The following is a 22,958-nucleotide window of genomic DNA, read 5'->3' on the forward strand; positions in this document are numbered from 1 at the left end:
GGGGTAATCAGTATGCACTATAAGAGTAATGGTGTACCTGGAATTCCCTTTTATTTTAATTATTTTAATTATTTAATAGTGTGTTTGGTGTTTCACTTTAAATATACTGTGTGGGTTGACGCTGGGAGTCGTTATGTTTTTATAACTGGCTTGGCATAAAATATTCACTGAGATTGCACTTTATTGTGTTAAGTGTGTGTATAAGAGGGGCACATGGCGTTGTTTTAGTTTAGTTGGAGGACCGACATGTTTTGTTTTCCCATGCAGTCTCGGACAGCTAGCGTTACGCCCACGGTGGGCGGGGCCTATTTTCGCGTGCTCAGCCGTGCAGTTTTGCTCCGGAGAGGCAGCAAGGTTCTGAGGCTCCGGTGGGGCCTAACTCAGTTTTACTCGTAGGGTACAGAGAGACTTGAGAGCGCTACTTCAGGAGGATCAGTGTGATCTGGGGGCAGTTAGGCGCCGCAGCAGAGCTGTGGCGAGGTGCAGGGGCCTGAAAAGTGAAAATCATTTGACATCAGTTGACAGAAATTGATATTTAACTTATACAAGCAAAGAGAGCAATATTGTTAAGTTTATTGAAGCACATCAAGGGTCTTTTTATTGTCGCAAAAGTTGTTTTGGCTGATTGCAGAAAAATTGTTGCACTTTTATTATTTAAAGGCGCAGTACATTTTTTTTTTTTTTTTTTTTAGTTAAACATTTTGAGTATATGTTTTGTCTTCAGAGCTCAATATATCAAGTAAATAACGACTATTATTGCCATTGCAAGTCTGTTTAACATGCCTGAACCTCAGGAAGGTACATGTTCTATTTGTTTAGATGCCAATGTGGAATCCCCTCTTACTTTTTGTCCCTCATGTACTGAAAGGGCCTTACAATGTAAAGAACAGATTTTCTTTAATGCAAATATGTCTGATGATTCTCAGACTGAGGAGAATCAGGGTATGCCGCTACTTTCTCCCCAAGCGTCACAGCCTTTAACGCCCACCCAAGCAACGCCGTGTTCTTCCACCGCGTCCACTTCATTTACTCTGCAGGATATGGCTGCAGTTATGTCATCTACCCTTACAGAGGTTTTATCTAAGTTGCCAGTGTTACAGGGCAAACGCAGCAGGACAGAGGCTACTCTGATTCCTGAGACTTCTGATGCTTTGATGGCTATTTCCGATGTACCCTCACAGGGATGTGAATTGGGGGTCAGGGTACTTCTGTCTGAGGGGGAACTTTCCGACTCGGGAAGTGTGTTATCCCAGACGGACTCGGTCGTAATGTCCTTCAGATTTAAGCTTGAACACCTCCGTCTGTTACTTCGGGAGGTTTTAGCAACTCTGGATGACTGTGACTCTACTGTGGTACCACCAGAGAAAAGAGAAATGTGTAAGATGGACAAATATTTAGAGGTGCCTGCTTACTCTGTTTTTCCAGTTCCTAAGAGAATCTCGGAAGTTATTGCGCGGGAATGGGAAAGACCGGGTATCCTGTTCTCACCTTCTCCTAATTTTAAGAAAATGTATCCCATAGCTGACACTGTCCGGGACTCTTGGCAAACAAGTCCCTAAGGTGGAGGGAGCTATATCTACCCTGGCTAAGCGTACTACTATTCCTATTGAGGACAGTTGTGCTTTCAAAGAACCTATGGATAAAAAGTTGGAGGGTCTTCTAAAGAAGTTATTTATTCATCAGGGTTTTCTTTTATAACCGACGGCCTGCATTGTGCCAGTTACAACTGCGGCGGCCTTCTAGTTTGACGCCTTAGAAGAGTCTCTTAAGACTGAGACTCCTTTAGAGGAAATTTTAGATAGAATTAAGGCTCTTAAGCTAGCTAAATCTTTTATTATGGATGCCGCCTTTCAGATTGCCCAGTTGGCGGCTAAGAATGCCGGATTTGCCATTTTAGCGCGTAGAGCGTTAGGGTTAAAGTCTTGGTCTGCTGATGTGTCATCTAAGTCAAAGCTTTTGGCCTATTCGGGCCTGACTTGAAAGAAATCATTTCTGACATTACGGGATAAAGCAGCTAAACTGAGGGGTAAACAAAATAATTTTCGTTCCTTTCGGAATTTCAAAGGAGTCCCCGCTTCTTCTTCTAAACAGGAAGGAAATTTTGCTCAAGCCAAGTCTGTCTGGAGACCCAACCACGCTTGGAATAAAGGTAAACAACCTAAGAAGCCCGCTGCTGCTCCCAAGAAAGCATGAAGGGGCGGCCCCGATCCGGGACCGGATCTAGTAGGGGGCAGACTTTCTCTCTTTGCCCAGGCTTAGATAAGAGATGTTCAGGATCCCTGGACACTGGAAATCGTGTCCCAAGGGTATCAACTGGAATTCAAAAATTCTCTCCCAAGGGGGAGGTTTCTTTCACGATTGTCTGTAGACCAGATAAAAAGAGAGGCGTTCTTACGTTGTGTAAGAGACCTCTCTACTATGGGAGTAATTCGTCCCGTTCCAAGACTGGAACAGGGGCAGGGGTTTTACTCAAATTTTTTTGTGGTTCCCAAAAAAAAAGGGAACATTCAGACCCATTTTAGATCTCAAGAGTCTAAACAAGTTTCTCAGAGTCCCATCCTTCAAGATGGAGACTATTCGAACAATTCTACCATTGATCCAGGAGGGTCAATATATGACTACCGTGGACTTGAAGGATGCATACCTTCATATTCCTATCCACAAGGATCATCATCAGTTCTTAGGGTTTGCCTTCCTGGACAAACATTTTCAGTTTGTGGCTCTTCCCTTCGGGTTGGCCACAGCACCCAGGATCTTCACGAAGGTTCTAGGGTCCCTTCTGGTGGTTCTCAGGCCGCGGGGTATTGCAGTGGCGCCTTATCTGGACGATATTCTGATCCAGGCGTCGTCTTGCCATTTGACAAAATCTCATACAGACGTGGTTCTGTCCTTTCTGAGGACTCATGGGTGGAAGGTGAACCTAAAAAAGAGTTCACTAACTCCACAGACAAGGGTTCCCTTCTTGGGAACTCTAATAGATTCCATATCCATGAAAATATTCTTGACAGAGGTCAGAAAGTTAAAGATTCTGAATACATGCCGAGCCCTTCAGTCCAGTCCTCGGCCATCAGTGGCTCAGTGCATGGAGGTAATTGGATTGATGGTGGCGGCTATGGACATCATTCCGTTTGCTTGTTTTCATCTCAGACCGCTACAACTGAGCATGCTCAGATAGTGGAATGGAGATTATGCAAATTTGTCTCCTCAGATAGATCTGGAACTGGAGACAAGAGACTCTCTTCTTTGGTGGTTGTCGCCGGATCATCTGTCCCAAGGGACGTGCTTCCGCAGACCCTCATGGGTGATAGTGACAACGGACGCCAGTCTACTAGGTTGGGGTGCAGTCTGGAATTCCCTGAAAGCTCAGGGTGTGTGGACTCGGTCGGAGTCTCTAGTTCCAATCAATATTATGGAATTGAGAGCAATATTCAATGCGCTTCAGACTTGGCCTCAGTTGGCTGCGGCCAAATTCATCGGTTTTCAGTCGGACAACATCACGACTGTGGCTTACATCAATCATCAGGGAGGAACAAGGAGTTCCTTAGCGATGACAGAAGTATCCAAGATAATTCGGTGGGCCTAGGCTCACTCTTGTTATCTGTCAGCAATCTTCATCCCAGGAGTGGACAACTGGGAAGCGGATTTTTTGAGCAGACAGACGTTTCATCCGGGGGAATGGGAACTCCATCCGGAGGTCTTTGCCACTCTGATTCTCAGATGGGGCAGACCGGAATTGGATCTGATGGCGTCTCGTCAGAATGCCAAGCTCCCAAGATATGGATCCAGGTCAAGGAATCCTCATACCGAACTGATAGATGCCTTTGCAGTGCCTTGGTCGTTCAACCTAGCTTATGTGTTCCCACCGTTTGCTCTCCTTCCCTGGGTGATTGCACGGATCAAACAGGAGAGGGCTTCAGTAACTCTAGTCGTGCCTGCGTGGCCTCGCAGGACTTGGTATGCCGATCTGGTTGACATGTCCTCTCTGCCGCCGTGGAAGCTTCCATTTAGGCAGGACCTTCTCATTCAGGGACCCTTCCATCATCCAAATCTAGTTTCTCTGCAGCTGACTGCTTGGAGATTGATTTTATCTAAGCGGGGGTTCTCTGATTCGGTCATTGATACGTTGATTCAGGCAAGTAAGCCTGTCACTAGAAATATCTACCATAAGATATGGTGCAAATATATTTATTGGTGTGAATCCAAGGGCTACTCATGGAGTAGAGTTAGGATTCCCAGGATTTTATCTTTTCTCCAAGAAGGATTGGAGAAGGGGTTATCAGCAAGTTCCTTAAAGGGACACATTTCTGCTTTGTCGATTTTACTACACAAACGTTTGGCAGATGTTCCAGACGTTCAGACTTTTTGTCAGGCTCTGACCCAGAATCAAGCCTGTGTTTAGACCAATTGCTCCACCCTGGAGTTTGAATTTAGTTCTTAATGTTCTTCATGGGGTTCCGTTTGAGCCCATGCATTCCATAGATATTAAGTTGTTATCTTGGAAGGTTTTATTTTTGGTTGCTATTTCTTCTGCTCGTAGAGTTTCCGAGCTTTCAGCATTACAATGTGACTCTCCTTATCTTATTTTTCATTCTGATAAGGTGGTTTTGCGTACCAAACCTGGTTTTCTTCCTAAGGTTGTTTCCTTCATGTAATTAGCAAGAGTCCATGAGCTAGTGACGTATGGGATATACATTCCTACCAGGAGGGGCAAAGTTTCCCAAACCTTAAAATGCCTATAAATACACCCCTCACCACACCCACAATTCAGTTTTACAAACTTTGCCTCCTATGGAGGTGGTGAAGTAAGTTTGTGCTAGATTCTACGTTGATATGCGCTCCGCAGCAAGTTGGGGCCCGGTTTTCCTCTCAGCGTGCAGTGAATGTCAGAGGGATGTGAGGAGAGTATTGCCTATTTGAATTCAATGATCTCCTTCTACGGGGTCTATTTCATAGGTTCTCTGTTATCGGTCGTGGAGATTCATCTCTTACCTCCCTTTTCAGATCGACGATATACTCTTATATATATATACCATTACCTCTGCTGATTTTCGTTTCAGTACTGGTTTGGCTTTCTACAAACATGTAGATGAGTGTCCTGGGGTAAGTAAGTCTTATTTTCTGTGACACTCTAAGCTATGGTTGGGCACTTTTTTTATAAAGTTCTAAATATATGTATTCAAACATTTATTTGCCTTGACTCAGGATGTTCAACATTCCTTTTTTTCAGACAGTCAGTTTCATATTTGGGATAATGCATTTGAACCAATCATTTTTTCTTACCTTAAAAAATTTGACTTTTTCCCTGTGGGCTGTTAGGCTCGCGGGGGCTGAAAATGCTTCATTTTATTGCGTCATTCTTGGCGCAGACTTTTTTGGCGCAAAAAATCTTTTCTGTTTCCGGCGTCATACGTGTCGCCGGAAGTTGCGTCATTTTTTTGACGTTGCACCTGGGCGAATGGTCTCTTCACCCAGAGGTATTTCCTCAGATTGTTCAAATGTGGGAACTCCCAGAAATAGATCTGATGGCTTCTCATCTAAACAAGAAACTTCCCTGGTATCTGTCCGGATCCCGGGATCCTCGGGCGGAGGCAGTGGATGCATTATCTCTTCCTTACAAGTGTCATCCTGCCTATATCTTTCCGCCTCTAGTTCTTCTTCCAAGGGTATTTTTCAATATTCTAAAGGAATGCTCGTTTGTCCTGCTGGTAGCTCCAGCATGGTCTCACAGGTTTTGGTATGCGGATCTTGTCCGGATGGCCTCTTGCCAGCTGTAGACTCTTCCGTTAAGACCAGTCTTTCTGTCTCAAGGTTCTTTTTTCCATCAGGATCTCATTACCTTAATTTTAAGGTATGGAGTTTGAACGCTTGATTCTTGGTCAAAGAGGTTTCTCTGACTCTGTGATTGATACTATGTGACAGGCTCGTAAATCTGTATCTAGAGAGATATATTATAGAGTCTGGAAGACTTATATTTCTTAGTGTCTTTCTCATCTTTTTTTCTTGGCATTCTTTTTGAATACCGAGAATTTTACAGTTTCTTCAGGATGGTTTAGATAAAGGTTTGTCCGCAAGTTCCTTGAAAGACAAATCTCTGCTCTTTCTGTTCTTTTTCACAGAAGGATTGCTAATCTTCCTGATATTCATTGTTTTGTACAACCTTTGGTTCGTATAAAACCTGTCATTAAGTCAATTTCTCCTCCTTGGAGTTTGAATTTGGTTCTGGGGGCTCTTCAAGCTCCTCCTTTTGAACCCATGCATTCTTTGGTCGTTATATTACTTTCTTGGAAAGTTTTGTTTCTTTGGCCATCTCTTCTGCCAGAAGAGTCTCTGAATTATCTACTCTTTTTTGTGAGTCTCCTTTTCTGATTTTGCATCAGGATAAGGCGGTGCTGCGAACTTCTTTTGAATTTTTTACCTAAGGTTGTGAATTCTAACAACATTAGTAGAGAAATTGTGGTTCCTTCATTATGTCCTAATCCTATGAATTCTAAGGAGAAATCATTGCTTTCTTTGGATGCTGTTAGAGCTTTGTAATATTATGTTGAAGCTACTAAGTCTTTCCGAAAGACTTCTAGTCTATTTGTCATCTTTTCCGGTTCTAGAAAAGGCCAGAAAGCTTCTGCCATTTCTTTGGCATCTTGGTTGAAATCTTTATTTCATCATGCCTATGTTGAGTCGGGTAACACTCCGCCTCAAAGGATTACAGCTCATTCTACTAGGTCAGTTTCTACTTCCTGGGCGTTTAGGAATGAAGCTTCGGTTGATCAGATTTGCAAAGCAGCAACTTGGTCCTCTTTGCATACTTTTACTAAATTCTACCATTTTGATGTCTTTTCTTCTTCTGAAGCAGTTTTTGGTAGAAACGTATTTCAGGCAGTGGATTCAGTTTGAATCTTCTGCTTATGTTTTTTCATTAACATTTTATTCTGGGTGTGGATTATTTTCAGCAGGAATTGGCTGTCTTTATTTTATCCCTCCCTCTCTAGTGACTCTTGCGTGGAAAGATCCACATCTTGGGTAATCTTTATCCCATACGTCACTAGCTCATGGACTCTTGCTAATTACATGAAAGAAAACATAATTTATGTAAGAACTTACCTGATAAATTCATTTCTTTCATATTAGCAAGAGTCCATGAGGCCCACCCTTTTTTGTGGTGGTTTTGATTTTTTTGTATAAAGCACAATTATTCCAATTCCTTATTTTATATGCTTTCGCACTTTTTTCTTATCACCCCACTTCTTGGCTATTCGTTAAACTGAATTGTGGGTGTGGTGAGGGGTGTATTTATAGGCATTTTAAGGTTTGGGAAACTTTGCCCCTCCTGGTAGGAATGTATATCCCATACGTCACTAGCTCATGGACTCTTGCTAATATCAAAGAAATGAATTTATCAGGTAAGTTCTTACATAAATTATGTTTTCTAATAAGAATATTAATCAGGAAATTGTTGTTCCTTCATTGTGTCCTAATCCTTCTTCTAAGAAGGAGCGTTTGTTGCATAACTTGGACGTGGTCCGTGCCCTGAAGTTTTTCTTGCAGGCGACTAAAGAATTTCGTCAATCATCTTCTTTATTTATTGTTTTTTTCTGGAAAGCGTAGGGGTGAGAAAGCTACGGCTACCTCTTTCTTTTTGGCTGAAGAGTATCACCCGTCTGGCATATGAGACTGCTGGACAGCAGCCTCTTGAAAGAATTATGGCTCATTCCACTAGGGCTGTGGCTTCCTCATGGGCATTTAAAAACTGATGCTTCTGTTGAACAGATTTGCAAGGCCGCAACTTGGTCGTCTCATCACACTTTTTCCAAATTTTCCAAATTTGATATTTTTGCTTCATCTGAGGCTGGTTTTGGGAGAAAGGTTCTTCAAGCTGTGGTGCCTTCCGTTTTGGTTCCTGTCTTGTCCCTCCCTTTCATCTGTGTCCTATAGCTTTGGTATTGTATCCCATAAGTAAGGATGAAATCCGTGGACTCGTCATATCTTGTAAAAGAAAAGGAAATTTATGCTTACCTGATAAATTTATTTCTTTAACGATATGACGATTCCACGGCCCACCCTGTCATTTCTAAGACAGGTATTTTTCTTAAATTTTGTTAAACTTCAGTCACCACTGCACCTTTGGCTTTTCCTTTCTCTTCCTAACTTTGGTCGAATGACTGGAGTGGGAGGGAGGGGAGGAGCTATATATATACAGTTCTGCTGTGGTGCTCTTTGCCACTTCCAGCTGACCAGGAGGCGTAATCCCATAAGTAAGGATGAAATCCGTGGACTCGTCATATCGTAAAAGAAATTTATCAGGTAAGCATAAATTTCCTTTTAATTATTTACAAAAATTCACTTGGAATTTAGTGCTTAATTCTTTAGGGGGAAAATGTATTTTATTAAGGATTTTTAAGTAATACTATTTAATTTAGGCCACAAAGTACACTAAAATAGTGGATTTATTATGTATTCAACAATAACATTCATCCCTTGCTGCGAGCAATGGTAATCCCCTTACTGTCTAGTATGCAGTGCAGTTTTATGGTAGGTCTGTATTTTGTTTTGCTTGACTAAATGACTATTAATTGTCCCACTCATTGGTAAGCAATAATTTCACGGTCTGTCTAGAGTAGGGCTGTCAAAAATAATCGTCACACCGATGCATCACGATGCAGCAGTGAACGATTCTGCATCGATGCAGTGAAGGATCTGAATCTATTCCGGGTCAGTGACGTCATGGGCAGGAGATTCGGTATGTGAGGAAATGGGTTTTGTACTGTCAGTTTCCTGTTTTACTCATTGCTCCGTTTTTAAACTTGACTAATGTGCTGAAGCCACAACATAATCCTTTCCAAGCCTCCTCCTCCCCTGTATGTCATTGCGTTTATTTCTCTTGTTAAGTGTATCCAGTCCACGGATCATCCATTACTTATGGGATATTAACTCCTCCCCAACAGGAAGTGCAAGAGGATTCACCCAGCAGAGCTGCTATATAGCTCCTCCCCTAACTGCCATTACCAGTCATTCTCTTGCACCCAACGAATAGATAGGATGTGTGAGAGGACTGTGCTGATTATACTTAGTTTCATACCTTCAATCAAAAGTTTGTTATTTTATAATAGCACCGGAGTGTGTTATTCCTTCTCTGGTAGAATTTGAAGAAGAATCTACCTGAGTTTTTCTATGATTTTAGCTCTCTGAGGAGAGGTAAACTTCAGATCAGGGGACAGCGGGCAGATTAATCTGCAAAGAGGTATGTAGCAGCTTATTATTTTCTGACAATGGAATTGATGAGAAAATTCTGCCATACCGATATAATGTAAACTCAGCCTTAAATGCAGTAGCAGCAACTGGTATCAGGCTGTCATGTATGTATATTTTACACTTCAGTATTCTGGGGAATGGCACTTCACTGGAATTATACTGTATGCATAAAACTTTAGCCTAATTTGCAGGGACTAGCAACAGGCTTTTTAATAACACTCAATTTATTAATGTTAAACGTTTTTTGCTGGCATGTAAAATCGTTTAATTTTCTGAGGTACTGGGTGAAAAAATGTTTTGGGCACTATTTTTTTCCACTTGGCAGTCGTTTTATTTAATTTATGACAGTTTACTGATCTCTCTCACTGTTATGTGTGAGGGGGAGGGGCCTTTTCTTCTGTTATGTGTGATCAGTCCACGGGTCATCATTACTTCTGGGATATTATCTGCTCCCCTACAGGAAGTGCAAGAGGATTCACCCAGCAGAGTTGCTATATAGCTCCTCCCCTCTACGTCACCTCCAGTCATTCTCTTGCACCCAAAGACTAGATAGGACGTGTGAGAGGACTATGGTGATTATACTTAGTTTTTATAACTTCAATCAAAAGTTTGTTATTTTACAATAGCACCGGAGCGTGTTATTGCCTCTCTGGCAGAGTTTGAAGAAGAATCTACCAGAGTTTTTACTATGATTTTAACCGGAGTAGTTAAGATCATATTGCTGTTTCTCGGCCATCTGAGGGAGGTAAAAGCTTCAGATCAGGGGACAGCGGGCAGATAAATCTGCATTGAGGTATGTAGCAGTTTTTATTTTCTGAATGGAATTGATGAGAAAATCCTGCCATACCGTTATAATGACATGTATGTATACTCTACACTTTAGTATTCTGGGGATGGTATTTCACCGGAATTACTCTGTTAAAAAGTACATTAAACCTTTTAATAGGTATTTATTATGTTAAACGTTTTTGCTGGAATGTAGAATCGTTTGCATTTTCTGAGGTACTGAGTGAATAAATATTTGGGCATTATTTTTCCACTTGGCAGTTGCTTGTTTTAATTGTGACAGTTTCGTTTCTCTCTCACTGCTGTGTGTGAGGGGGAGGGGCCGTTTTTGGCGCTCTTTGCTACGCATCAAAAATTTCCAGTCAGTTACTCTTGTATTTCCTGCATGATCCGGTTCATCTCTAACAGAACTTAGGGGTCTTCAAACTTCTTTGGAGGGAAGTAGATTCTCTCAGCAGAGCTGTGAGACTTATATATTGACTGTGATTACAAACGTTGCTCTGTAATTTTTATGTTTCAAATTTAATTATTGTTACTTTACTAATGGGAACAAACCTTTGCTAAAAGTTGTGTTGTTTTTTTAAGGATTGATGCTATAACTATTTTTCAGTTCATTATTTCAACTGTCATTTAATCGTTTAGTGCTTCTTGAGGCACAGTACGTTTTTGTTAAATAAGATTGTAACCAAGTTGCAAGTTTATTGCTGGTGTGTTAAACATGTCTGATTCAGAGGAAGATATCTGTGTCATTTGTTCCAATGCCAAGGTGGAGCCCAATAGAAATTTATGTACTAACTGTATTGATGCTACTTTAAATAAAAGCCAATCTGTACAAATTGAACAAATTTCACCAAACAGCGAGGGGAGAGTTATGCCGACTAACTCACCTCACGTGTCAGTACCTGCATCTCCCGCCCGGGAGGTGCGTGATATTTTGGCGCCTAGTACATCTGGGCGGCCATTACAGATAACATTACAAGATATGGCTACTGTTATGACTGAAGTTTTGGCTAAATTACCAGAACTAAGAGGCAAGCGTGATCACTCTGGGGTGAGAACAGAGTGCGCTGATAATACTAGGGCCATGTCTGATACTGCGTCACAGCTTGCAGAACATGAGGACGGAGAGCTTCATTCTGTGGGTGATGGTTCTGATCCAAACAGATTGGATTCAGATATTTCAAATTTTAAATTTAAATTGGAGAACCTCCGTGTATTACTAGGGGAGGTTTTAGCGGCTCTTAATGATTGTAACACTGTTGCAATTCCAGAAAAATTGTGTAGGTTGGATAAATACTTTGCGGTACCGGCGAGTACTGACGTTTTTCCTATACCTAAAAGACTAACTGAAATTGTTACTAAGGAGTGGGATAGACCCGGTGTGCCGTTCTCACCCCCTCCTATATTTAGAAAGATGTTTCCAATAGACGACACCACACGGGACTTATGGCAAACGGTCCCTAAGGTGGAGGGAGCAGTTTCTACTTTAGCTAAGCGTACCACTATCCCGGTGGAGGATAGCTGTGCTTTTTCAGATCCAATGGATAAAAAATTAGAGGGTTACCTTAAGAAAATGTTTGTTCAACAAGGTTTTATATTGCAACCCCTTGCATGCATCGCGCCGATTACGGCTGCGGCAGCATTTTGGATTGAGTCTCTGGAAGAGAACCTTAATTCAGCTACGCTGGACGACATTACGGACAGGCTTAGAGTCCTTAAACTAGCTAATTCATTCATTTCGGAGGCCGTAGTACATTTAACAAAACTTACGGCTAAGAACTCAGGATTCGCCATTCAGGCACGTAGGGCGCTGTGGCTAAAATCCTGGTCAGCTGATGTAACTTCTAAGTCCAAATTACTTAATATACCTTTCAAGGGGCAAACTTTATTTGGGCCCGGTTTGAAAGAAATTATCGCTGACATTACAGGAGGTAAGGGCCACGCCCTGCCTCAAGACAAAGCCAAAGCTAAGGCTAGACAGTCTAATTTTCGTCCCTTTCGGAATTTCAAAGCAGGAGCAACATCAACTTCCACTGCACCAAAACAGGAAGGAGCTATTGCTCGTTACAGACAAGGCTGGAAACCTAACCAGTCCTGGAACAAGGGCAAGCAGGCCAGGAAACCTGCTGCTGCCCCAAAGACAGCATGAACCGAGGGCCCCCGATCCGGGACCGGATCTAGTGGGGGGCAGACTCTCTCTCTTTGCCCAGGCTTGGGCAAGAGATGTTCAGGATCCCTGGGCGCTAGAGATCATATCTCAGGGATACCTTCTAGATTTCAAATTCTCTCCCCCAAGAGGGAGATTTCATCTGTCAAGGTTGTCAACAAACCAGATAAAGAAAGAAGCGTTTCTACGCTGCGTACAAGATCTGTTATTAATGGGAGTGATCCATCCGGTTCCGCGGTCGGAACAAGGACAAGGGTTTTACTCAAACCTGTTTGTGGTTCCCAAAAAAGAGGGAACTTTCAGGCCAATCTTGGATCTAAAGATCCTAAACAAATTCCTAAGAGTTCCATCGTTCAAAATGGAAACTATTCGGACAATCTTACCCATGATCCAAAAGGGTCAGTACATGACCACAGTGGATTTAAAGGATGCTTACCTTCACATACCGATTCACAAAGATCATTACCGGTATCTAAGGTTTGCCTTCTTAGACAGGCATTACCAGTTTGTAGCTCTTCCATTCGGGTTGGCTACGGCTCCAAGAATCTTCACAAAGGTTCTGGGTGCCCTTCTGGCGGTACTAAGACCGCGAGGAATTTCGGTAGCTCCGTACCTAGACGACATTCTGATACAAGCTTCAAGCTTTCAAACTGCCAAGTCTCATACAGAGTTAGTTCTGGCATTTCTAAGGTCGCATGGATGGAAAGTGAACGAAAAGAAGAGTTCTCTTTTTCCTCTCACAAGAGTTCCATTCTTAGGGACTCTTATAGATTCTCTGGAAATGAAGATTTATCTGACAGAAGACAGATTAACAAAGCTTCTAAGTGCTTGCCGTGTCCTTCATTCCATTCAACTCCCGTCAGTAGCTCAATGCATGGAGGTGATCGGCTTAATGGTAGCAGCAATGGACATAGTTCCCTTTGCACGTCTACATCTCAGACCGCTGCAATTGTGCATGCTAAGTCAGTGGAATGGGGATTACTCAGACTTGTCCCCTACTCTGAATCTGGATCAAGAGACCAGAAACTCTCTTCTATGGTGGCTTTCTCGGCCACATCTGTCCAGGGGGATGCCATTCAACAGGCCGGACTGGACAATTGTAACAACAGACGCCAGCCTACTAGGTTGGGGCGCTGTCTGGAATTCTCTGAAGGCTCAGGGACAATGGAGTCAGGAGGAAAGTCTCCTACCAATAAACATTCTGGAATTGAGAGCAGTTCTCAATGCCCTTCTGACTTGGCCCCAGTTAAAAACTCGGGGGTTCATCAGGTTTCAGTCGGACAACATCACGACTGTAGCGTACATCAACCATCAAGGAGGGACAAGAAGCTCCCTAGCAATGATGGAAGTATCAAAGATAATTCGCTGGGCAGAGTCTCACTCTTGCCACCTGTCAGCAATCCACATCCCGGGAGTGGAGAACTGGGAGGCGGATTTCTTGAGTCGTCAGACTTTTCATCCGGGGGAGTGGGAACTTCATCCGGAGGTCTTTGCCCAAATACTTCGACATTGGGGCAAACCAGAGATAGATCTCATGGCGTCTCGCCAGAACGCCAAACTTCCTTGCTACGGATCCAGGTCCAGGGATCCGGGAGCTGTTCTGATAGATGCTTTGACAGCACCTTGGAACTTCGGGATGGCTTATGTGTTTCCACCCTTCCCGCTGCTTCCTCGATTGATTGCCAAAATCAAACAGGAGAGAGCATCAGTGATTCTAATAGCACCTGCATGGCCACGCAGGACTTGGTATGCAGATCTAGTGGACATGTCATCCTGTCCGCCTTGGTCTCTACCTCTAAGACAGGACCTTCTGATACAGGGTCCATTCAAACATCAAAATCTAACTTCTCTGAAGCTGACTGCTTGGAAATTGAACGCTTGATTTTATCAAAACGTGGTTTTTCTGAGTCGGTTATTGATACCCTGATACAGGCTAGGAAACCTGTTACTAGAAGGATTTACCATAAGATATGGCGTAAATACATATACTGGTGTGAATCCAAAGATTACTCCTGGAGTAAGGTTAGGATTCCTAGGATATTGTCCTTTTCTACAAGAAGGTTTAGAAAAGGGTTTATCGGCTAGCTCATTAAAGGGACAGATCTCAGCTCTGTCCATCTTGTTACACAGGCGTCTGTCAGAAAATCCAGACGTCCAGGCTTTTTGTCAGGCTTTAGCTAGGATCAAGCCTGTGTTTAAAACTGTTGCTCCGCCATGGAGTTTAAACTTAGTTCTTAACGTTTTACAGGGTGTTCCGTTTGAACCCCTTCATTCCATTGATATAAAATTGTTATCTTGGAAAGTTCTGTTTTTAATGGCTATTTCCTCGGCTCGAAGAGTCTCTGAGTTATCAGCCTTACATTGTGATTCTCCTTATCTGATCTTTCACTCAGACAAGGTAGTTCTGCGTACTAAACCTGGGTTCTTACCTAAGGTAGTCACTAACAGGAATATCAATCAAGAGATTGTTGTTCCATCCTTGTGTCCAAATCCTTCTTCAAAGAAGGAACGTCTTCTACACAATCTGGATGTAGTTCGTGCCCTCAAGTTCTACTTGCAGGCAACTAAGGATTTTCGACAAACGTCTTCCCTGTTTGTCGTGTACTCTGGTCAGAGGAGAGGCCATAAGGCTTCGGCTACCTCTCTCTCCTTCTGGCTTCGTAGCATAATTCGTTTAGCCTATGAGACTGCTGGACAGCAGCCTCCTGAAAGAATTACAGCTCATTCTACTAGAGCTGTGGCTTCCACTTGGGCCTTTAAGAATGAGGCCTCTGTTGAACAGATTTGCAAGGCTGCAACTTGGTCTTCGCTTCATACTTTTTCCAAATTTTACAAATTTGACACTTTTGCTTCCTCGGAGGCTATTTTTGGGAGAAAGGTTCTTCAGGCAGTGGTTCCTTCTGTATAATGAGCCTGCCTATCCCTCCCGTCATCCGTGTACTTTTGCTTTGGTATTGGTATCCCAGAAGTAATGATGACCCGTGGACTGATCACACATAACAGAAGAAAACATAATTTATGCTTACCTGATAAATTCCTTTCTTCTGTTGTGTGATCAGTCCACGGCCCGCCCTGTTTTTTAAGGCAGGTAAATATTTTTTAAATTATACTCCAGTCACCACTACACCCTTGGCTTCTCCTTTCTCGTTGGTCTTTGGTCGAATGACTGGAGGTGACGTAGAGGGGAGGAGCTATATAGCAACTCTGCTGGGTGAATCCTCTTGCACTTCCTGTAGGGGAGCAGATAATATCCCAGAAGTAATGATGACCCGTGGACTGATCACACAACAGAAGAAAGGAATTTATCAGGTAAGCATAAATTATGTTTTTTGGCGCTTTTGCTACGCATCAAAAAATTCAATCAGAAGTTTGTCTTCCCTGCATGATCCGGTTCATCTCTACAGAACTCAGGGGTCTTCAAAACTTGTTTTGAGGGAGGTAATCACTCACAGCAGAGCTGTGAGATTGTAGTTGACTGTGATAAAAAAATGTTTATTTCTCCAACATAGGTGTGTCCGGTCCACGGCGTCATCCTTACTTGTGGGATATTCTCTTCCCCAACAGGAAATGGCAAAGAGCCCAGCAAAGCTGGTCATATGATCCCTCCTAGGCTCCGCCTACCCCAGTCATTCTCTTTGCCGTTGCACAGGCAACATCTCCACGGAGATGGCTAAGAGTTTTTTGGTGTTTAAATGTAGTTTTATTCTTCAATCAAGTGTTTGTTATTTTAAAATAGTGCTGGTATGTACTATTTACTCTGAAACAGAAAAGAGAAGAAGATTTCTGTTTGTAAGAGGAAGATGATTTTAGCAAACGTTACTAAAATCGATTGCTGTTTCCACACAGGACTGTTGAGATGAAGTAACTTCAGTTGGGGGAAGCAGTTGGCAGACATTTCTGCCTGAGGTTTGACTGGCCACATTTCTAACAAGACTTTGTAATGCTGGAAGGCTGTCATTTTCCCTATGGGGACCGGTAAGCCATTTTCTTAGATTAAGTAAAAGAATAAAGGCTTTATAAGGGCTTAAAAAACTGGTAGACATTTTTCTGGGCTAAAACGATTACTTTGCTAAGCATATTTGTCAGATTATAGCTCTTTATAGTTATTATAATCTTGGGGATTGTTGTTAAAAAACGGCAGGCACTGTATGGACACCTTTTTCAGATGGGGTCCTTCTCTAGTCATAGGCAGAGCCTCATTTTCGCGCCACTAATGCGCAGTTGTTTTTGGAAGGCAAGGCATGCAGATGCATGTGTGAGGAGCTAAGATCCACTGAAAAAGCTTATAGAAGGCGTCATTTGGTATCGTATTCCCCTCTGGGCTTGGTTGGGTCTCAGCAAAGCAGATTCCTGGGACTGTATAGGGGTTAAATGTAAAAACGGCTCAGGTTCCGTTATTTTAAGGGTTAAAGCTTTCAAATTTGGTGTGCAATACTTTTAAGGCTTTAAGACACTGTGGTGAAATTTTGGTGAATTTTGAACAATTGCTTCATGCTTTTTCGCATATTCAGTAATAAAGTGTGTTCTGTTTAAAATTTAAAGTGACAGTAACGGTTATATTTTAAAACGTTTTTTGTGCTTTGTTGACAAGTTTAAGCCTTTTTAACATGTCTGAACCATCAGATAAACGATGTTCTATATGTATGAAAGCCAATGTGTCTCCCCATTTAAATATATGTGATAATTGTGACATGGTGTCCAAACAAAGTAGGGACAATGATGCCACAGATAATAATAGTGCCCAAGATGATTCTTCAGATGAGGGGAGTAAGCATGGTACTGCATCACCCCCTTCTGTGTCTACACCAGTTTTGCCCACACAAGAGGCCCCTAGTACATCTAGTGCGCCAATATTTATTACTATGCAACAATTAGCGGCTGTTATGGATAATTCTATTGCAAATATTTTATCTAAAATGCCTACTTATCAAAGAAAGCGCGAAACACTGAAGAGCAAGAGGACGCTGATGATAACGTTTCTGACATACCCTCACACCAATCTGAAGGGGCCAGGAGGGAGGTTTTGTCTGAGGGAGAAATTTCGGATTCAGGAAAAATTTCTCAACAAGCTGAACCTGATGTTGTAACATTTAAATTTAAATTAGAACATCTCCGCGCACTGCTTAAGGAGGTATTATCTACTCTGGATGATTGTGACAATTTGGTCATTCCAGAGAAATTATGTAAGATGGACAAGTTCCTAGAGGTTCCGGTGCCCCCCGATGTTTTTCCTATACCCAAGCGGGTGGCGGACATAGTAAAAAGGAATGGGAAAGGCCCGGCATACCTTTTGTTCCTCCCCCTATATTTAAGAAATTATTTCCTATAGTCGACCCCAGAAAGGACTTATGGCAGACAGTCACTAAGGTCGAGGGGGCGGTCTCTACTCTAAACAAACGCACTACTATTCCCATAGAAGATAGTTGTGCTTTTAAAGATCCTATGGATAAAAAATTAGAGGGTTTGCTTAAAAAGATGTTTGTTCAGCAAGGTTACCTTCTACAACCAATTTCATGCATTGTTCCTGTCACTACGGCAGCGTGTTTCTGGTTCGAAGAACTAGAAAAGTCGCTCAATAAAGAATCTTCGTATGAGGAGGTTATGGACAGAGTTCATGCACTTAAATTGGCTAACTCTTTTATTCTAGATGCCGCTTTGCAATTAGCGAGATTAGCGGCAAAAAATTCAGGGTTTGCTATCGTGGCGCGCAGAGCGCTCTGGCTAAAGTCTTGGTCAGCGGATGTGTCTTCCAAGACGAAATTGCTTAACATCCCTTTCAAGGGCAAAACACTGTTTGGTCCTGATTTGAAAGAGATTATTTCAGACATCACCGGAGGAAAGGGCCACGCCCTTCCTCAGGATAGGTCTTTTAAGGCTAGAAATAAGCCTAATTTTCGTCCCTTTCGCAGAAACGGACCAGCCTCTACTTCTACATCCTCTAAGCAAGAGGGTAATACTTCTCAACCCAAACCAGCCTGGAGACCGATGCAAGGCTGGAACAAGGGTAAGCAGGCCAAGAAGCCTGCCACTGCTACCAAAACAGCATGAAGGGATGGCCCCCGATCCGGGACCGGATCTGGTGGGGGGCAGACTTTCTCTCTTTGCTCAGGCCTGGGCAAGAGATGTTCAGGATCCTTGGGCGCTAGAAATAGTTTCTCAAGGTTATCTCCTGGAATTCAAGGAACTACCCCCAAGGGGAAGGTTCCACAGGTCTCAATTATCTTCAAACCAAATAAAAAGACAGGCATTCTTACATTGTGTAGAAGACCTGTTAAAGATGGGAGTAATTCATCCAGTTCCAATAAGAGAACAAGGGATGGGGTTTTACTCCAACCTGTTCATAGTTCCCAAAAAAGAGGGAACATTCAGACCAATTCTAGATCTCAAGATCCTAAACAAATTTCTCAGGGTTCCATCGTTCAAAATGGAAACCATTCGAACGATCCTTCCTACCATCCAGGAAGGTCAATTTATGACCACGGTGGATTTAAAGGATGCGTACCTACATATTCCTATCCACAAGGAACATCATCAGTTCCTAAGGTTCGCTTTTCTGGACAAGCATTACCAGTTTGTGGCACTTCCATTCGGATTAGCCACTGCTCCGAGAATTTTTACAAAGGTACTAGGGTCCCTTCTAGCGGTTCTAAGACCAAGGGGCATTGCAGTAGTACCGTACTTGGACAACATCCTGATTCAAGCGTCGTCTCTGTCAAAAGCAAAGGCTCATACGGACATCGTCCTAGCCTTTCTCAGATCTCACGGATGGAAAGTGAACATAGAAAAGAGTTCTCTTTCCCCGTCAACAAGTGTTCCCTTCTTGGGAACAATAATAGACTCCTTAGAAATGAGGATTTTTCTGACAGAGGTCAGAAAATCAAAGCTTCTAAGCTCTTGTCAAGTTCTTCATTCTGTTCTTCGTCCTTCCATAGCGCAGTGCATGGAAGTAATAGGATTGATGGTTGCAGCAATGGACATAGTTCCTTTTGCACGAATTCATCTAAGACCATTACAACTGTGCATGCTCAGACAGTGGAATGGGGATTATACAGACTTGTCTCCGACGATTCAAGTAGATCAAAGGACCAGAGATTCACTCCGTTGGTGGCTAATCCTGGACAACCTGTCACAGGGAATGAGCTTCCGCAGACCAGAGTGGGTCATTGTCACGACCGACGCCAGTCTGGTGGGCTGGGGCGCGGTCTGGGAACCCCTGAAAGCTCAGGGTCTATGGTCTCGGGAAGAATCTCTTCTCCCGATAATCATTCTGGAACTGAGAGCGATATTCAATGCTCTCAAAGCTTGGCCTCATCTAGCAAGGGCCAAATTCATAAGGTTTCAATCAGACAACATGACGACAGTTGCATATATCAACCATCAGGGGGGAACAAGGAGTTCCCTGGCAATGGAGGAAGTGACCAAGATAATTCAATGGGCGGAGGATCACTCCTGCCACTTGTCTGCAATCCACATCCCAGGAGTGGAAAATTGGGAAGCGGATTTTCTGAGTCGTCAGACATTCCATCCGGGGGAGTGGGAACTCCACCCGGAAATCTTTGCCCAAATAACTCAATTATGGGGCATTCCAGACATGGATCTGATGGCGTCTCGTCAGAACTTCAAGGTTCCTTGTTACGGGCCCAGATCCAGGGATCCCAAGGCGACTCTAGTAGATGCACTAGTAGCACCTTGGACCTTCAACCTAGCTTATGTATTCCCACCGTTTCCTCTCATTCCCAGGCTGGTAGCCAGGATCAACCAGGAGAGGGCTTCGGTGATCTTGATAGCTCCTGCGTGGCCACGCAGGACTTGGTATGCAGACCTGGTGAATATGTCATCGGCTCCACCATGGAAGCTACCTTTGAGACAGGACCTTCTTGTTCAAGGTCCATTCTAACATCCGAATCTGGTTTCTCTCCAACTGACTGCTTGGAGATTGAACGCTTGATTTTATCAAAGCGTGGGTTTTCAGATTCTGTAATAGATACTCTGATTCAGGCTAGAAAGCCTGTAACTAGAAAAATTTACCATAAGATATGGAAAAAATATATCTGTTGGTGTGAATCTAAAGGATTCCCATGGAACAAGATAAAAATTCCTAGGATTTTATCCTTTCTACAAGAAGGTTTGGAGAAGGGATTATCTGCAAGTTCTCTGAAGGGACAGATTTCTGCGTTATCTGTTTTACTTCACAAAAGGCTGGCAGCTGTGCCAGACGTTCAAGCGTTTGTTCAGGCTCTGGTTAGAATCAAGCCTGTTTACAGACCTTTGACTCCTCCCTGGAGTCTTAATCTAGTTCTTTCAGTTCTTCAAGGGGTTCCGTTTGAACCCTTACATTCCGTAGATATTAAGTTATTATCTTGGAAAGTTTTTTTTTTTTTTTTTAACATGTCATTTTTTATTAAGAATCCATAATACAAAGAGATCAGCACAATATGCATACAGAATTATACAAAAATAACAATCATCTGGTCAATGCTGCAGGGGAAGACAGGGCCACCCTGTGTTAGGGAGTTTCAATAGTAAAAGTCATGTGTCTAGGATTCTCATTTTAACCTTTTTCTTCTTCTTAACAAAAATAAAAACAAACAATATAAATCTAATAATAACAACAACTGCCGCAGTGTCTGGATGCCTATTTCAATACGTATTCAGCTCCAACTTAAAAAAAGCATAAACTGTATTCCTAAGTAAACCTTCTCGGTGAGAGTAACATTCCTATATCTCTAATCGTTGTCAAGTGGTGCATGCTGAGACTTTATATTTTTAACATAATTTTCCCAAGTCACTTGTAAATCAATGAATTGTTCTCGCCTATCATGTAGATAAGAGCCATACTCTTCTAATTCAATCAGATCCGCGACCTTGCTACGCCACAGGGACAGGGAAGGAATCTCTGGTGATCTCCAGTTCTGTGCTATAAGGACCTTCAAACTGTTTATCATAATTTTTAGGAGTGGCTTAAAGTGGGGTTGGGGTAGTTTGACTGGCTTGTTTAATAGCCATACTAGAGGGTCCAGCGGGAGGACAGAATGAAAGATGTATTCTATTTCATTAATTATGGATCGCCACAGCATATTTATCTGGGAGCACCACCACCACATGTGGCTCAAACCACTACCTACATGGCCACATCGCCAGCAGTGATTGGGGGATTGGGGGAAAAGCTTGTGAATCCTTTTGGGTGTCAGATACCAGCCATGTAATATTTTATAATTTAGCTCCTTAATAGACGCTGATGTGGAGGCAGATTTAGTGTTGTGGAAGATGCTTGTCGCTGTCTGTGGAGTAATAACTATCCCTAGCTCCCTCTCCCACATCTCAATAGAGCGAGGAAGGTTGCCAGGTGGCAACTGGGTGAGGATATTGTAAATATGTGAAAGGCTATGTTTAACTGGCGGTGTGGCAGTGTATACTTTCTCAATGTTGGTCAATGATCGTGTCATGTTTAAGAAGTGTTGATGTGTCGTGATATAATGATGCGTCCGTCTGTATGTAAACCAATTTTCAGCCCATCCATGGCCAGCGTCCACTAGCTGTTCCTGGGATCTTATTTGGTCATTACTAGTAAGGGACATAAGCAAAACTTCTTCGTCCCTAATCTGTGTTTCCGTGTTCCTGACTAAGGATAATAAAGAGAACTCGTTATTGTGAACAATGGATGTCAATGGGCCTGGACAGGAGGACAAATATGGGTTAGTCTTATTAGTAGAATCCCAAATTCTTAGTGTTTCTTGTGTAATTGGGTTACTAATTTGTTTGCAAAGTAAGTGAAACTTGGGGTTCCAGCAGATAGAGGGAAGGTTAAAGCCCACATTTAGGTTCTCTTCTAGAGAGATCCATCTCTTATGGCCCCTGTGAATCCTCCAGTCTAATATTCTTTGGAGAAATATGGACCTTCGGTAGGAGTCGATATCTGGGACTCCCAGTCCCCCTTGGGTTATTGGACATAACATTATGTTTTTATTTATCCTAGGAGGGCGTCTGTTCCAAATGAACGAGCTAAACAGCTGTTGTATCTGTGAAATGTATGTGCCAGGTAATTGAATAGGGAGAGTCTGCATAATATATAACAGTCGTGGGAAAATGTTAATTTTAATTGTATTAATCCTCCCCAGCCAGGACAAAGGTTTCCTGGTCCAAGAAGAGAGGTCTCGCATCAGGGCGTTTTTAATGGTGACATAATTTAATTTGAACAACGTTTCAAAGTTATCTGCCAAATGAATCCCTAGATATTTTAGGGAGTCTTTCTTCCATTTAAACGGGCATATTTTTGTAATAGCATCTTCCATATGAGGAGTAATGGCTACACCTAGCATCTCAGATTTATTTTGGTTAATTTTAAAATTAGAGAGGTCATGAAATACCGCTAGTTCTTCCAATAAGTAGGGTATTGACTCAACTGGCTCTGTGAGGGAAAAAAGGATGTCATCCGCGAATAGTGACAGCTTATATTCGTCTCCCCTTACCCTAATGCCTTGGATATTTTTATTTAATCTAATCTTAGTCGCTAGGGTCTCGATAAGGCAAGTAAAAAGCAAGGGGGACAAAGGGCAACCTTGCCTGGTGCCATTTGTGATTTGGAGTGGGGGCGACAAGATGCCATTGAGAGCAATTTTGGCGTTGGGTTTGTTATATAGCGCGAATATTCTATGTATTGTTTTCCCACTAAGACCGAAGGCCTGTAGTGTTGCTGTAGAAAAGGCCATCCGACTCTGTCGAAGGCCTTTTCGGCATCAGTAGAAATCCAGATTGAGGG

General features: G+C 42.6%; 1 protein-coding gene across 2 annotated transcripts in view; it reads left to right on the forward strand.

Moving 5' to 3' along the window:
* Positions 1-22,958, forward strand: part of LOC128643898 (dynamin-2) — a gene marked incomplete at its 5' end in the record, with an annotated part of 254,650 nt that overhangs the window by 83,568 nt on the left and 148,124 nt on the right.

Source organism: Bombina bombina, unplaced genomic scaffold, assembly GCF_027579735.1.
Source record: "Bombina bombina isolate aBomBom1 unplaced genomic scaffold, aBomBom1.pri scaffold_487, whole genome shotgun sequence".
In the NCBI taxonomy this organism is placed as follows: Eukaryota; Metazoa; Chordata; class Amphibia; order Anura; family Bombinatoridae; genus Bombina; species Bombina bombina.